The 17,016-nt window shown below is 40.3% G+C and overlaps 2 long non-coding RNA genes and 1 other non-coding gene across 9 annotated transcripts in view; 1 reads left to right on the top strand and 2 right to left on the bottom strand.

Annotated features, from left to right (window-relative positions):
- The window catches only part of LOC101413737 (uncharacterized), a 99,806-nt gene that overhangs the window by 59,750 nt on the left and 23,040 nt on the right, over positions 1-17,016 (bottom strand). For 6 of the 7 annotated variants that reach the window (XR_009180745.2, XR_011645875.1, XR_011645876.1 and 3 more), the window contains exon 1: positions 73-538. The exons of the other annotated variant lie outside the window; for it this stretch is intronic. This is a non-coding gene — a long non-coding RNA (uncharacterized lncRNA). Of the gene's footprint in view, positions 1-72; positions 539-17,016 lie in introns of those variants that run through there. 7 annotated transcript variants of the gene reach the window in all.
- Positions 464-14,610, top strand: LOC139436549 (uncharacterized). The gene is made up of 3 exons (XR_011645879.1): positions 464-805; positions 6,878-11,414; positions 14,441-14,610. It is a non-coding gene; the product is annotated as an uncharacterized lncRNA (long non-coding RNA).
- On the bottom strand, positions 3,879-3,985 carry LOC131273590 (U6 spliceosomal RNA). Its single transcript, XR_009180854.1, has one exon. It is a non-coding gene; the product is annotated as a U6 spliceosomal RNA (small nuclear RNA).

Below are 17,016 nucleotides of genomic sequence, written 5' to 3'. Positions count from 1 at the left end.
CCCCCCCAGCGCCCGCCGGTCCCACCACTGCCGCCTCCTGAGTCCCGCTCGGCCACTTCCTCAGGCTCTTACCGACTGCTCCAGCCTTGGCGAAGCTCCACCGGCTGCCCTATGTTAGGAAAAATTTTTGGCGATTTTTTAGTGATTTTTCGGCGAAGTCCTAGCGGCGCTGGAGTCTCGGACAGGTTATCCCGTCTCTCCCGCTAGATTGATGAGCTCAGGCATCACTCGAAAATGGCGCCGAAAGCGCTGAGGCTCCTCATTCAAATTCGTTAGAGCCAACCCCGCCGCCCCGAGGCATGCCGGGAACGCGGGCTGCCTCCACAGCTGTCAATACCGCCTCTCAACCCTCTTTCTCCGGCTTTCCCCACCCTGTGCGCCTGCGCACACTCATACCCCCGTCCCCCCACCCACACCGCCCTGCACATGCGCACAGTCATCCTCGTTGGCCGCGCTCCGTGCCTGCCCAGAACGCGGCCCTCCTGCCGCCTTCCTTGCGCGTGCGTGCAACGCCCGTGCTGGGCGGCTGAGGCGGAGCCAGCACTGAGGGCTAGGGGCCCGAGGGTCGGCGGACGCTTAATCGACCGGCATTTTTCCTCCTACGCGAGGGAAACTAACAAGGGTCCAGAGTTCAAGCGGAAAGAAAAACGTCTTACAGCCAGTGTCTACACTCTAGAGAACGGGGTTGGGGGGGGGGTTCTGAGTCCGCGGGAACTCGGCACAGCCCCGCGGGGTCCCGCTCTCCTGGAGAACGCCGGCGCTTCGCCGGAGCTATCGCAGTTAAGCCTCAGCACAGCGTCCTGAGGTGGGTACCATTACTCGGCTGACGGGGCGAACCCCGCGCGCGGGCGGCCTCGGTGGCTGGCACGTGGGTGAGCCCGGCGCTGGGGGATGCTGGAGACCCGGCTCGTTTCCGTGACGCTCTTTTGCCAACCCGAGCGCACCCGGGGGTGCGCGCGCTCCGTCCCCGTCGGTGCCGCCTCGACTTAATTTGCAGGAGGGGGCGAGAGCCCTTCCTCCCGGCCTGGGCTGCCCGCCGCCAGGCGCAGCCCTGGAATCCCGGCGTCCCGCGCCCGCGCGGCCTTAACCTTCGGCCCGGCGCTGCCCGAGGGCAGCTGCGGGGTCGCTTCGGGCGGTCGCGGGCGAGGGGCGCGGCGGCGAGTGCGCGGCTTCGTGCGCAGCCTCGCCCCGGTCCTCCCGCGCGCCGCGTGCTCGGCGCTGGGCGCTGGCCGGACGCCTGCGGCTCTTGCCGCGTCGCGCTCGCGGCGGCCCCGTGAAGTCGGCCTTGCACTCAGGTTGTGAGAAACTTGCCCCCAAATCGTAGAACCACTGCAGATGGGCGCTCAGGACCTAGGCAGAGCTGCTCGCCTTTGGAGCCCCGGGCAGGACATTAAAGGGTGACGCAAATTGAAAAGTGACCTTACCTGTCACCGGGGTAATTATGATGACAAACTTTAAAACTGCTTTGCTTCTACATGATTAGATTTTAACTTTATTTTTGACTGGTGAGCTTTTCCTGATCCCGTATTTTCTAAAGGATCCAACAGTTTAAAATCTGAGATATTACTACATTCCCCATCCCCCCCCCAGTTTTTGTCCCAAGACAACTTGCAGTTACATTGACTCAAAACTAAAGTATTCAAAGACCTATTATATACAAAGACAGTGGATATAAGGCAGTGGCCACTAGTGCCTTAAGAACTAATAGTAAGAAAATGGGAAGGCTGTCGTGGTTTATATTATTGAGATACAACTGGAAAAGAAATAGATTTTATAATTTGAGATCATCAAGAAGTAGTATGGCAGAGCCCGTCTGCTTTTTGACAGCCGTATGCGCTGGTTAAGCCAGTGGGCTCTGTGAGCAAAGTCTCCAGATTTGAGTCCCAGTCCTGTCACTTACCAGCTGTGACCTTAGGTGAGTTAACCTCAGTTTGACCTTTTGTAAAATGAGTAATATTAGTACTTTAATATATTAAAAGTGTTTGAACAGTGCTTGGCGTATTAGTAAATGTTAGCTGTTAATTTCAATCAGTCATTAATAGCAGTCTTAAAGTGTTTTCTTTAATAGTTGTTTTAAAAATCTAACTACAGTCAGTGCCTTTAGGGGTTAGCTTTCTTGTTCAGGAGCCCCTTAAAATGATAAATCAGCCTTACAAATGATTTTTGCCAGACATGAGTTATCATATCTGTCAGGTGGAATAATAAGAATGTTAATTTATTTTGCTATGTTGTAAGAATAGCACTAAATGAAAACGTAATAGTTTTATTGCTTTTTGTGATTAATAAAGTGAAAGGGGAAAAATGAAAATCAAGCCAGTCTAAAATATATAAAATAAAAACCACCCAAATTTCTAACATCCAGAGATAACCATATATTCTTTGTATTTTAAAAATATTAATATAATGTATCTGTGGGGTGAATAGGTTAAGGATAGTCTGGATAAGTCATGTATTTGGGGAACTTATTTGGAAGATACTAGAATTTAAGGAACCAGCAAATAACAACCTGATATCCTCACTATAAAAAATTTTATCTATCCTCTTTTGGATATATTCTGTCAAGAGAATTCTAAAGAGATGAAGATGATGTTGATAAATAACATTTATTGAGTACCTACTATGTTTAAGGCATAGTACTAAGCATATATGTGCATTTTCCCATTGAATCCTTATAATAACTCATGAGGTGGGTGCAATTTTTATCTTCATTTTGCAAACTAAAGTTTATGTGGATTGGGAGCTGATGTGGCTCAAGGGGTTGAGCGCCTGCTTCCCACACGGGAGGTCCCAGATTAAATCCCTGGTACCTCCTAAAAAAAAAACAAGCAACAAACAAACGAGAAAACCAACTCAGGGAGCTGACATGGCTCAGTGGTTGAGCACCAGCTTCCCACACACGAGGTCAGGAGTCCAAGCCTAAAAAAAATAAGTTTATGTGGAAGTCCCTATTAGAATATTTAAGTCCCGTTTTGCTTAAAAATCTTATTTAATAAACCAGAATTCCTTAATGAAAGCTTCCTGATTCCCTAAAATGGGAGAAAACAAAATCAAACAACATGGTTCCTATGCTTTAACAGAAAGCCCAACTGGAAAAGATGGTCTTTTGAAAACTAAGAATTTCATGTTTGACCACAAGGGGGCAAATTCCTGAATCAAGTGTCAAAGGGAAAAAGGATTTTTACTTCATACCATCCAATCCATGGGTAAGAATACCTGCCAGGACTTTGCTACTTCATGAAGTGAAATACTTCGTGAGGCATCTCATGAGAAGCAGGTGCTCCACCAGAGCTGTAGTTTTCAGCTTCCTCAGTACTTCTTCAGTACTGTGAAGAGTTAATCATCACCCCCTTCCTTCTACCCACCTAGTTTGTGTTTCTGCATATTCCTCTTTACTGGTCATGAAAGTAGAACTGAAATCGTAATTTAAAACCTGTTTTTTTTACTTGGAAACTGGAATATAATCCCCAGCAAATGAATGGTAAATATCGGTAGGGTGTATAACAGAGGTCTTCTAATTTCAGTGCTTCCCCCTTCCCCTGTTGTTTCTACTGAGTAAGCTACAACTAATGGTTTGTTGGCTTTAGTATAATAACTTATTTAGATAAAACTCTGGAAGCTGTAGGTCTGTTCATCTTTCAAGAAAGAAAGAAGACTCTTGAAGAACAAAAAATGTCAACATTTACTTAAAAACGTAATATACACTAGTGAACGCTTTAAAAACCATTTGCGTAAATGGATTCTTTTTTTATTTTTTTATTAGGATTTTGCTTTTATTTTTCTCTTTGTTTTTAAAGGAGCTTTAGATTAGATAAATGTTACATCGAAAATGTAGGGGATTCCCAAATACCCCCATCCCCTCTTCCTCTCACACTTTAAAAAAACATATGGAATGCTTCACGAATTTGCCTGTCATCCTTATGCAGGGGATGTGCTAATCTTTTCTGTAGCATTCCAATTTTAATATACGTGCTGTGGAAGTGAGCACTTAAATGGATTCTTAAAAAGATGTTTCTAAATTCTTATTTTCCTGCTGGCCTTGTTTGTCTGACGTGAACTTCGTTCAAAAAAACAAAACTTTTTACTTGGAATTAATTTCTGATTAACAAAAAGCTGCAAAAATAAAAGTAGTTCAAAGAACATCTATATCATGTGCTTGCTCTCATGTGTGGGCATTCTTCCTCTCTTGTACATACATATACAATCTTTTTCTGAACCATTTGAGATAAAGTTATACATCCTGGCCCTTCACCCATAAATACTTGAGAGGGTATTTCAAATTTACATTGGAACGATACTTTAATGTACCATCCATATACCAGTTTTGAAGGCTGATCTATTAATTTCCCCCTTTGGTGCAGGATCCAGTCTAGGGTCAGGTACTACATTTAGTTGTCATGTCTCTTTAGCCTCCTTTACTTGGAACATTTCCACAGCCTTTCTTTTTCTTTTTTGACTCTGACATTTTTTGAAGAATGCAACTCCTTCCCTTGCCTCTTTTTTTCCTTTTAGGATTTATTTTTTATTTATCCCTCACCCACCCAATGTTTGCACTTGCTATATGCTCTCTGTCTATTCATAGGTGCTCTCTATATGCATCTTTTTTTTTTTTAGAAGACACTGGAATGGAACCCAAGACCTCCCATGTGGTCGGCAGGTGCCCAACTGCTTGAGCCACATCCACTTCACCTTTGCCTCCCTTTTAATAGAACATACCTCATTCTGTGTTTATCTGATGTCTTCTTATGATTAGATTGAGGTCACACATTCTCAAGTGGACTACTGTACAGGTGATATGTCTTGCTCAGGGTATCACATCTGGAAGTACATGATAACTGTCTGTCCCTTATTGATGATATTTTGAGCACCGGGTGAAAATACAGCTCCAGAGAAACAGATGTGGCTCAAATGATTGGGCTCCCATCTACCACATCGGAGGTCCCCGGTTCGAGTCCCAGGTCCTCCTGGTGAAAGTGAGCTGGCCTATATGGAAACTTGGCGCACCAAGAGGATGCAACAAAGGAGACACAGAGGAGGGACAATGGGAGACACAGTGAACCAGGAAGCTGAGGTGGCGCAAGCGAGTGAGTGCCTCTCTCACATCGAGGGTCCTGAGATTGGTTTCTGATGCCTCCTAAAAGAAAACATGAGAAGAGAAGACAGATACAGAGCGAAAGGCAAATGGACACAGAGAACAGACAGTGAGCACAAATATCTTAGGAAAAAAAAAAACAGATACAGCTCCAATTTTCCACTGTATAGTTAATGGCTTTTTTATTGTAGCTGGCAATTAATTAGCAGTTTGTGGGGAGAATTAAAAGACAGCACAAAATCCTGCTCTCATCAAAATTTCCCTTTAGGTTTAGCATCCATTATGCTGAGAGAATTTTAACATGATGGTTGCAAAATGATCAGACAAATCTAGCACTTCCTCAGCACTTGCCATTTGGCCCACAGCATCAGCAAGAAGCCTTTCCTTCTGTCCCATTTACTTGTCTATTATTATTTACCTGAACTTCATAGTCCTTCAACTTTTCATTTCTATACTTGCTCATCATATTTATATACAAATTTTTTTATATCTATACATCTATATACAGATTTTTTCCTGAACCATTTGAGGTTACATATATCATGGCCTTTCACTCCTAAATACTAAGTGTGTATTTAATTCCTGTTGTGTTCAAATTGTCTCAGATTTGCCTAGTGGGAGCACCTTCAGTATGGCTCCTATGTCCTTGTGACATGCCCACATGAATTTTTTGGAGCATTTCCTTACTTCTGTAAGCTGTTCAGGCTCATCATGTGCCTACCCTGCCCCAGCCCTGGAACTAGCCATCTCGCTGAAGAACCCTGTTTCCCGTTAGTCGAGAATGGTATTAGAGACCAGGACTAGGTGTGCTCATTGCTCCTGAGGGGTCTTTGCTTCTTGGATCTTTCAGCGGACAGCGCTAGGAAACATGCATACACAATACATTTATAGATGAATGATACAAACCTAATTTCAGATGATTTTAATTGTAATTGAAAACGGAAAGGAATACAGCTCTGCTGACACCTTAATTTTAGCCCATTGAGACTTATTTTGGATTTCTGACCTCCTGAACTATAAGATAATACATTTATGTTGTTTTTTAGCCACTAAGTATGTGGTTATTTGTTACAGCAGCATAGGAGACTAATATGGTATGTGAACAGCCGTTTCGTATATGCACACATACATGCATTCATACAGAGACATATTTCCTGGTTTTGAAAGTTTCATAACTGTGTCTGTCCTTGTTCTATGTCCTCAGCACAGTTACTGGTATTGATAAGTATTGAATGGTATTCAGTGAAGAGACATGATCACTAGTTGCTCTATCACCTGAACAAATTTGAGTATCACTGGTTTTAGTGTAGTATGTTCTGTGTATTATAACCTGAGTTAAAGTTATAAGTAATATAAAATGGTAAATATTTCTGTTTTTAGTGGGAAGGCTGTTTTCTGGTTTAAATAAATAATTCTTTATTAAGTACCATTATGAACAAGGTATTCTGTTTGTTCTATACCTGTTTATTATCAAATTTAACATTGTATTGTACTTGTTTGGCTATGCTTCCCCCCACCCCTGCCAAGAATATTATAATTAGCAGGCTAGAAGAAGTATAATAAAGGAAAAAAGGACATATGTTAATAATGGCTGGTTTTAAAATGCAACTGCATCATATATATATACAGTTATCTATTTTCTACTCAATTTTCAACTTTATTCTTGAAATTTTCAAATTAAATTTTTAATCATGGTAAATGCATATCTAATTTTAAAAATACCAAATGTAGGCATTTTTCTGTACTTTGTCATTTAACACATTCATTAAAAGTACTTATCTTTTTTAGGGCTGTGAAGTGTCAGACCTCAAGACGGACAGCAACTGTTCAGTTGGATAAAGCATCTAGTATCCTGCTATACCTATGCTGAAATCTTATACCCACACAATATTTGAGGAAATTTGTTGGCAGAAATGTGATGAGTTTTTCTCACAGATTCACTCATCCATTTTCCCTTTTTAAAATGCAAGGTTGCATTTTATTTTAGATGCTGACATTCTATTCTGTCAAGTAAATTTGATAATTTATTTTCCCTGAACTAATTACACATTAAACCTCCTGAGAGTTTACTTAATGGTACATAACTTTACCATATGGTAAATGGTATGTAACTTATGCTTCAATTAGGTATTAGCTTAAGAGAATACATTGTTTAAAAACACATTTATTTTGCAGGTGAATAGATTCTTTTAATGAAAGATCAAGATAAGCACTTAATTATGCATAAATGTTTTAGATGGCCCTTAAAATAGTTTCTTTTTGGCTTATGTGATTTTTAAAGTATGTCAACATTAGTTACACAGGGGAAAATTTATACCTATATCAGGAAATGTATTTCTGTTTTGAAAATGTACTTTGCATGATTTAGAGCCCCAATTTTTAGAAGTGAGTAGAGCAGATTCATGTAAGCACACTCAAAACTCTAATTCCATTAAGATTGTGGAGGTTTACTTTTTTTTCCCCCGTATGAGGAGCTGTTTTACTTCCATATTCTTGCCCACAAGTTACTAGATGGAATTAAAATTCATTTACAGTTAATAATGGTTAAGATTATTCTGGAGATAAACCAGTTATTCCCCCCCTCCCCCGCCAATACCCGTGGTTTCTTTAATGGTTTTAAGGCCTTTACCATCTTGGCTTTCTTTTTCTGGTCATTCTCCAATTTAAAAGGGCCTCTCTCAAAAAGCGACATCCAGAATGTTAAGTCATACCCTGTGTAAGGTCTGAAAAATACCAAGGGTTGATTATGAACTTTTTGCCCTAGCTATTAAAATCCTTATATTGGGGAAGCAATTTCAGATAATAAAAAGGGCTGATAAATAATAACAGAAAATGGATCTATTCTTGACAGTTTATCAAGAGACATTTTAAATGTTTAATAACAAACTTTACAGTGAGTATAAACTTTAAAAAATAACTCGTAACTTTCTCAGAGAGAGTTGGGATGAACCTCATCCTGGAAGGTGAGGAGAATAGAGAACCAGGAATATATTAACATTTCTTTATGGTTTATTTTTAGTGAACAGAAGTAAAATTGAGACCTTCTGGTCTCCAGGAGATATGATTGAGGTTATACGACTAGTTCTCAAGACAGTTGAGCCTCATGCTACATTTCTATTATTAAATACATAAAAATTATTTCTGATGGAACTAATCCATGGGGAAATAAAGGGAATAAAATACAGCACATTCCCTTTTGGTTAAGAAATGCTTATGTGATTAAAACAAATTAACCTTTGAAGGCAGCTCTGAAAGAAGTAATTTATTTTAAATAGGTGAACAGTTTACAGCCCTTGTGGGAACTCTTGCCTTACTTTCCTTCATTATAGGATTAAGGCCCTATGTTTTTAATTTAAGTCCTTTAATTTTTTGCTGTTAACATTTAATTTACTTGTTGACTTCATACTGTTAACTTTTGACCCAGTGGACTAGGGACAATATATTCAGACTACGCCTAATTTAAATAAATTCTTAAGGAAAAAAAAAGATAGGTTTGATGTGAAACAAAAGATTACATTCATTTCAACCTTCCATGTATAGAATTATGCATATTTGACCTAAGAACTCTTCCCCCTTATTGGAGGATGTGTCTTTATAAGCATTAAGATATTTTTAAAGTTAGATGTTTATGCCATTGGCAAAACAATCCAAAGCTGATGTGACTTAACTGCAATACTTTTCATAAACTGCAACATTATTAATATAGTACAGAGGATTTGAAACTTTTCCTGCTAAGAAATTCTTTGTAGCATGTAACTAAATCTAATGACTGCCCAGTCTCCCCCGTTACCATTATTATCAAATTTCCTTTCCTTTTATCTATAATAGAAATTACTAAAGTTTAGCCCTTTAGAACTAAAAAGTGTTAATACATAGCAGTTGTTAATTATGATAAAGCTAAAGAGTCCTTTTAAACCACTTGGTGTAAAAATACTTTGTACATAGCTTTAATTTGTCCTTAAAACTGGACTTGAGGGAAACGGACTTTGGCCCAGTGGTTAGGGCATCCGTCTACCACATGGGAGGTCCGCGGTTCAAACCCCGGGCCTCCTTGACCCGTGTGGAGCTGGCCATGCGCAGTGCTGATGCGCGCAAGGAGTGCCGTGCCACGCAAGGGTGTCCCCCGCGTGGGGGAGCTCCACGCGCAAGGAGTGCGCCTGTGAGGAAAGCCGCCCAGCGTGAAAAGAAAGTGCAGCCTGCCCAGGAATGGCGCCGCCCACACTTCCTGTGCCGCTGATGACAACAGAAGCGGACAAAGAAACAAGACGCAGCAAATAGACACCAAGAACAGACAACCAGGGGAGGGGGGGAAATTAAATAAATAAATAAATCTTTTTAAAAAACAAAACAAAACAAAAAAAAAAAACTGGACTTGTGAACTTGCTTTTGAACATTTTCCCCCTAATGTAATGTAAGAGAAAATTGAGGGAAAAAGTCAGGAATGATTGGAAGGCATTGTCCTCAAGGCCCCTTCAAAAATATACCGCTTTCTGGAAGTGGCTGTGGCTCAAGCCGATGAGCTCCTGTTTACCATAGAGAGGACCGGGGTCGATCCCTGGGACCTCCTGTTTAAAAAAAAACAAAACAACCGTGTCCCAGACCTACACGGGACAGAGAGGCACAGGGCCCTGTACGGTGAGGCAACACACCAAGAAGACGATGATGCAGCCTGCTAGAAAAAATATATATACATACACACCACTTTTCTTCTTCCAAATTGGTAAAGTGTCTTTTGTATATTAGTGTTATTAAATACTGTACTTTGTTGTAGATCTCCAGGAAAAATGTATTTTCATATCTTGTGGGGAAAAAAGTTTTACCTTTAGGCATCAGAGAGCCAACAGGAAAGACAAAGGGATGCAAACGGACCCCTTCTTTCACCTAGGACACACTAATCTTACTCAAAGGGAGGCCATCACGATGCACTTACTTTCATCATTTTGTGGGTAAAGAATGGAGCATATGAAGGAGCATACATTGGTTAAATTTGTCCAGAAGAGAAGGAATGAAAGAAAATGCAATTGATAGGCCATTTAATTCCTGGTGTGTGTGTGTGTGTGGTATGTCTTTGTGTGGTAGGAAGTTGAGGTCACTCAGCTAAGAGTTTTGATTTTTCTCTGATAAAGAATGCATAAAGAGTTAAGGCCGAAGGTGAATAGGAAGTTTGAGTTGAAGTAAGATGGTATGAAATATATGCCCAGGGGAATGGAAGAGGGATTTAATTAGGGGAAAGGTTATTAGGAAGAGAAACTAATGTATCTGGGAACTGAGGCTAAAAGATACGAAGCTATGTGAGAGATGTTGATTTGAAAGAAAAAGGAACAGTTGAGAAATGGAGGTGAAAATAGGATAAAAGCAGATGTTTGGAGACTAATGGCATAAACAAACTGGAAGGATAAGTAGATGTGGTCAGAAATCAACATAAGTTTAATGTAGGAAAATTTCCTGGTGATTAGAAAGTTGGGGTGTGGCTTCAGGTATGGATTGCTGAGTAAAGTCAAATATTTGTGAAAGCTGGTGGAGTCCTAGAGTTCAGGGTTTTGGGATGGATTTTTCATATGGACATTGAGGTGGCAAATGTTGATGGTAGAAAATGCAGGGGAGGCAGATACTATAAGCCAAATGGCAGAGTTCTTGATAAATAAGGGAAGGAATGACTGGGCAATTAGGTAATGAGAATGAAAGAGGAATAGAAATATTTCTAAGAATGTTTGATCGTGCTTTTTTTTTTTTATCCTTACAAATTAAGAGCCATGAAAGCAAGGACTGTTCTTACTTAATGTTTCAAGTATTTGTTTAATTAATGAAAAAGCAAATGATGACCTCATGCTAAATAAGTATATCTGAAAACATTTTTTCTTCCTTGTTACAAGTAATTGGTGTTAAAGAACATACAAAATAGCCTGAGGTAAGAAGAAAAATTAATCCCACCATCTAGAAATAACCAATATTAACTCCTTTCAATTGAAATTTCACAGCAATAAATGTTCAGCTTACAGTCTAATGGATAAATATACTCTTATGGAATGTAAAGATATACCATAATTTTAACCACTTCTTATTTTGGGGCATTTATGTTGATTCCAGTTTTTCTCTACAGGTAAAAGGAACAGTCTAAGGAACGATCTACTAAATTTTTGTCTTATTTCATCAGGATATAATCTTAGAAGTGGATTTCCTGGCAGGATCTTCATAGAGAGTCCATTTATCCTTATTTCAGGCTTATTTCTTAACAAGTTTCTTTCAGTGCATTCTTGTTCCATCCTGGGCTGTAATCAGAAAATTGGACAGTGTTGCAAGTCTGACTAATGAGGCGTGATGACAGGTACAAAAATGAGAACTGTGGATAAAGAGGAACAGGGGATCAACTATGAAAGCTGCCAACTGTGTAAGATACCTACTAGGCACTAGGTACAGAGGAAGAATAAGACATAGTTGCATCAGATAGGAGCTTAGAGTTATGGGGTGAGACCAATAAATACCCAGATAGCTGGTGATGATAAAACCAAATTCCCATAACAGAGGCAGAGTAGCAAGGAAGCATAAAAATGGAACTAATAATTTTGCTTGAAGGACTGGGAAGACTTAACAAAGGAGCTGAGTATTGAAAGAGGTGTAGAGTTTCACATGAGGCCTGATAAATTCAGGGAATATTTCAGTAGTTTTAGGGTTTGTGGCTGGGCAGATGCAGAAGTTAAAATAGTAGGGAGCTGTTATGAATCAGATTGCTAAGGACTTTGGCTTTTTATCTTGTAGGCAGTATGGTGGTTGTGAGGAGTAATTAAATGACAAGGATTCCTGTGATGAAGTCACTTTGTCATTTCTATTTGGGTCTTATTATTTTTAATGTAATTTTTATTGATATGCAACAAATAAGTTGTATGAGCCATTAGTGTATGTGTTGCTAAATTTACACCAGGTAATTAGTACCCAGATGAAGAAAATGAGTATTATGAGAACCCCAGAAGTCTCCTCGTGCCCCCTTCCGGTCACTACCCCCGGAAGTCTCTCGTGCTCCCTTCTGGTCACTACCCCCAGAAGTCTCCCGTGCTCCCTTCCGGTCACTACCCCCGGAAGTCTCTTGTGCCCCCTTCCGGTTACTACCCCCAGAAGTCTCTTGTGCAGTCTCCTTGTGCTCCCTTCCGGTTACTACCCCCGGAAGTCTCTTGTGCAGTCTCCTTGTGCTCCCTTCCGGTCACTACCCCCAGAAGTCTCTTGTGCAGTCTCCTTGTGCTCCCTTCCGGTTACTACCCCCGGAAGTCTCTTGTGCAGTCTCCTTGTGCCCCCTTCCGGTTACTACCCCCAGAAGTCTCTTGTGCAGTCTCCTTGTGCTCCCTTCCGGTTACTACCCCCGGAAGTCTCTTGTGCAGTCTCCTTGTGCCCCCTTCCGGTTACTACCCCCGGAAGTCTCTTGTGCAGTCTCCTTGTGCCCCCTTCCGGTTACTACCCCCGGAAGTCTCTTGTGCAGTCTCCTTGTGCTCCCTTCCGGTTACTACCCCCGGAAGTCTCTTGTGCAGTCTCCTTGTGCTCCCTTCCGGTTACTACCCCCGGAAGTCTCTTGTGCAGTCTCCTTGTGCCCCCTTCCGGTTACTACCCCCGGAAGTCTCTTGTGCAGTCTCCTTGTGCTCCCTTCCGGTTACTACCCCCAGAAGTCTCCCGTGCTCCCTTCCGGTCACTACCCCCAGAAGTCTCTTGTGCCCCCTTCCGGTTACTACCCCCAGAAGTCTCTTGTGCAGTCTCCTTGTGCTCCCTTCCGGTTACTACCCCCAGAAGTCTCTTGTGCAGTCTCCTTGTGCTCCCTTCCGGTCACTACCCCCGGAAGTCTCTCGTGCTCCCTTCCAGTCACTACCCCCAGAAGTCTCCTCGTGCCCCCTTCCGGTCACTACCCCCGGAAGTCTCTCGTGCTCCCTTCCGGTCACTACCCCCAGAAGTCTCCCGTGCTCCCTTCCGGTCACTACCCCCAGAAGTCTCTTGTGCCCCCTTCCGGTTACTACCCCCAGAAGTCTCTTGTGCAGTCTCCTTGTGCTCCCTTCCGGTTACTATCCCCAGAAGTCTCTTGTGCAGTCTCCCGTGCTCCCTTCCGGTCACTACCCCCAGAAGTCTCCCATGCTCCCTTCCGGTCACTACCCCCAGAAGTCTCCTCGTGCTCCCATCTAGTCACTGCATCCCAATTGTGGTAGCTTTTGTGACTCCATAGAACTACTTCAAACTATCCTAAGAATAGTCTCTCTCCCTCCTTCCTTTCCATCCTTTTTTCCTGTCTTCCTTTCTGCGTCCTGCCTACCTTCTTTTTTGGGTAACTCCTAAGCATCCCAATTCTCAGTTAATAGGTTGAGAATATTTTAGTGCTGATGAAGAAACTAAGTACACCATTAGAATTTCTTGTGTACTTGGCACACGCAGCTCAAAAGAGCATAATTTTAGAAAGCAACAGATAGAGGAGACATGAGGGAGGCTACTGGGAAATGAGAAATCTGGAATAACAATAAATAAATTAGTACTCTTAAATGAAGCCTTCATTGGAGAATGACTATAAATCACAAGATGTGTTAGCAGAGGTCCATGATTCCTGATTCTTGAAGATGTCTCCCTAGTGATATTCTAAAATACTTACCAAGTTAATTTTATTTTATGTCTTAGAAATCCAAAAACAAGGCAAGAGTAAAGGGGTCGAGGGATCATAGAGTGAGAAATTTCCAGTTCCAGGTGTTAGGCAAAATCAAAATTGCTACTCTGTGACAGTGCTAAAACAGGGTGTTTGTAGAATAAAACCAGAGATTGGTATAATTTTTGTACATCCTTTTGAAAAATACATATTTAAATGCTTGAGGAATGTAAAAGATTTGGCCTGATTTTGTGCAATGAGATTTGCTTAGGAGTAATGGACTTAGGTTTTCAGCTGTAGGTTCAAACATTAGTTTACTTTAGATTGCTTCTATTCAATAATCTGGAATCTGTCTAATGAAATTGCATAGAATATAATTTTAGCATTAGAATCTATCTAGGATAACATCCTTCGTGCTCAATTTTAAAGTTATTCAGCTCTAGAGTCATGACAGTTAAGTGTTTATAGGCTGATACAGGGAGAAATATCTATATAAAGAAACTACATTAGGAACATAAATAAGTGTCTAGGGTTTGAATCACATTTTCTCACTAGGGATGTTTTTATTAATTGTAACTTTTTCACTTGATTCATATTAAGCCAATAGAAATTTATGAGGGAAAAAAGGGAGACTATCCAATTTAGATATATACTTTACTTGATTACCAGGGAATTTTAAATTACTTTTAATTACTTTTTTCTTTTACATTTTAATTCAGTAGACTTAACTATTTTCTCTCTTCCAGTTTAAACTCTGTGAAAGAGCATGGCACATTACAGATGAAAATACTGAGGGTGAGACAGGTTGAGTTTTTCTGTGTGGAGGATTCTGAAGTATATCCAGGTCTATTTGTTCCTAATGTCTTTTGTTTTAACAACTCTCCTTAGAATGAAAATATATTCGTGTATTATAAAACAGTTTTTACCAAACTCATCTTTGCCCACAAAACTAATTTCTGGAATGCCCCCTCTTTCCTCTTCTTTCTCCCACTCTTTCTTTCACAGTGTTTGCAGTTTTTAATGCAAGTAAATATTTCTTATAAGATTGTTATCATTTTTATATTAGAAAAGGGATTAAATATATTAACCAAGATCATTGCAGAAATCTTTTGCAGAACTAAATTCTAAGCTTAAAGATATCCTTATGGTATATTATTCAGCTTTTGCATTATAATTCCCTGAATAAGAAGTTCTAGACTGCTCCAGACCTGTTTAACAAATCATAAGAGCAGGATCCAAAGGATCAGACTTTTCCAAGAACTTAACTATATTCCAGAACAAGACTTAAGAATGGAAAAATATCAGGACCCAAGATAAAATTCACAATACCTTGCATTCAGTCAAAGATAACCAGGCACATAAAGAAGCAGGAAAAAATAACCCACAATGGTAATAATCAATTGAAACTCTATAGATTAGGTAGAGCTATGTTAGAGACATGAAAGATTTTTAAAAACAAACCAAACTTCTGGAGATTAGAAGTACAATATCTGAGATGAAAAACACTGAGTGGATTTATTGGCAAATAAGACATAGCAGGAGAAAAGATTAGTGAACTTGTAGACAAAGCATGGAAATGCCTTCATCCAAAATGAAACAAAGAGAATCTTAAAAGAGCATCAAGGAGCCTTTTATACATGTGATGAGAGGAGGGGAGAGAGGTGGAGACAAAGAGATTACTTGAAAAAATAATGACCAAAATTTCCAAATTTGATTAAAACTATGAAATCATAGACCTAAGACTATCAACAAAATACCAAGAACATACACAAAAAAAGGGAAAATGACACTGAGGTACATTATAATAAATTGCTCAGAAACAGTGATAAAGAGAAAATCTTAAAAAGTAGCCAGAGAAAATAGACATATAAACACATTATGTAGGGAAGCAGTTGTGGCTCAACTGAGAGAGCATCCGGTACCAGATGGAGGGTCCAGGGTTCAATCTCCAGGGCCTCGTGACCTGTGTGGTGAGCTGGCTCACGTGCAGTGTTGCCATGCACAAGGAGTGCCATGCCATGCAGGGGTGTCTCCTGTGTAGGGGTGCCCCATGCACAAGGAGTACACCCTGCAAGGAGAACCAACCCACGTGAAAAAAGCGCAGTCTAACCAGGAGTGGCGCCGCACACACAGAGAGCTGACACAGCAAGATGACAGCAAAACGAGTTTCCCAGTGCCTCATGACAAGAATGCAAGCGGACACAGAAGAACACACAGTGAATGTACACAGAGCAGACAACGGGGGTAAGGGGAGAGAAATAAATCTTAAAAATATATATAGAGGAACACAGATAAGGAACACAAACACTACAAGTGAAAGGACAGTGGAACAACATCTTTAAAATACTGAAAATTGTTAATATAGAATTCTGTACCCAGGAAAATATTGTTTAAAAAAAAGGCAAAATTAAGATGTTTTCATACATACAAAAACTGAAATAAGTAATTGCCTGCAGACTCACAGTCTAGGAAATGTCAAGGAAAGTCCTTCAGGCAAAATAAAATTGATGAAAGATGGAAATACAGATCTATACAAAGGAAAGAAGAGCATAGCAAATGGTAACTTCATGCGTAATTATGTAAGGTTTTTTTCTTATTTAAATTCCTTTTAGTATCGCTATTTTGTTTTGTTTTGTTTGGAGGCTCCAGGATTTGAACCCGAGATCTTGGTACATGGGAAGCAGGCACTCAACTGCTTGCGCTACCTCTGCTCCCCACTACTGTTTTTAGAATATTAACTGTTTACGCAATAATAACAATATATGGTGGACTTTATAACATCACACAAAATATATAACAATAGCATAAAGATTGGGAGGAGTGAAATGAAGTATACTGTTTTAAGGTTCTTGGGCTATATCTGACATATTACCTGAAAAACAGACTGTGATAACTTGAAAGTGTATATTATAAATACTAAAGCAACTGGTAGAGTAACAAAATAATTATAACTAATAAATCGAGAAAGGAGATAAAATGGAATCATAAAAAATATTCAGTCCAAAAGAAAGCAGATAGAGGGGGGAAATGCAACAAAGAACAGATAGACAAATAGAAAACAAGTAGCAATATGACAGACTTAAACCTAATAATAACAACACATTAAATATAAATGGTCTGAGCATCCAAACTGAAAGGCATGGATTGTTAGACTGGATGAAAAGCAAGACCCAACATCATGCTGTCAACAAGAAACACACTTTACAAAGACACACAGATATGGAAAGTACAAGGATGGAAAAAGATAAAGGGGCCAATTAATTAGGAGGTTATAACAATCTTAAATGTTTTATGCCCCACATAACAATTTTAAAATATGTGA

The sequence above is a fragment of the Dasypus novemcinctus genome, chromosome 15, assembly GCF_030445035.2.
Source record: "Dasypus novemcinctus isolate mDasNov1 chromosome 15, mDasNov1.1.hap2, whole genome shotgun sequence".
Lineage (NCBI taxonomy): Eukaryota > Metazoa > Chordata > Mammalia > Cingulata > Dasypodidae > Dasypus > Dasypus novemcinctus.
This window is presented reverse-complemented; position numbering and strand designations above follow the sequence as displayed.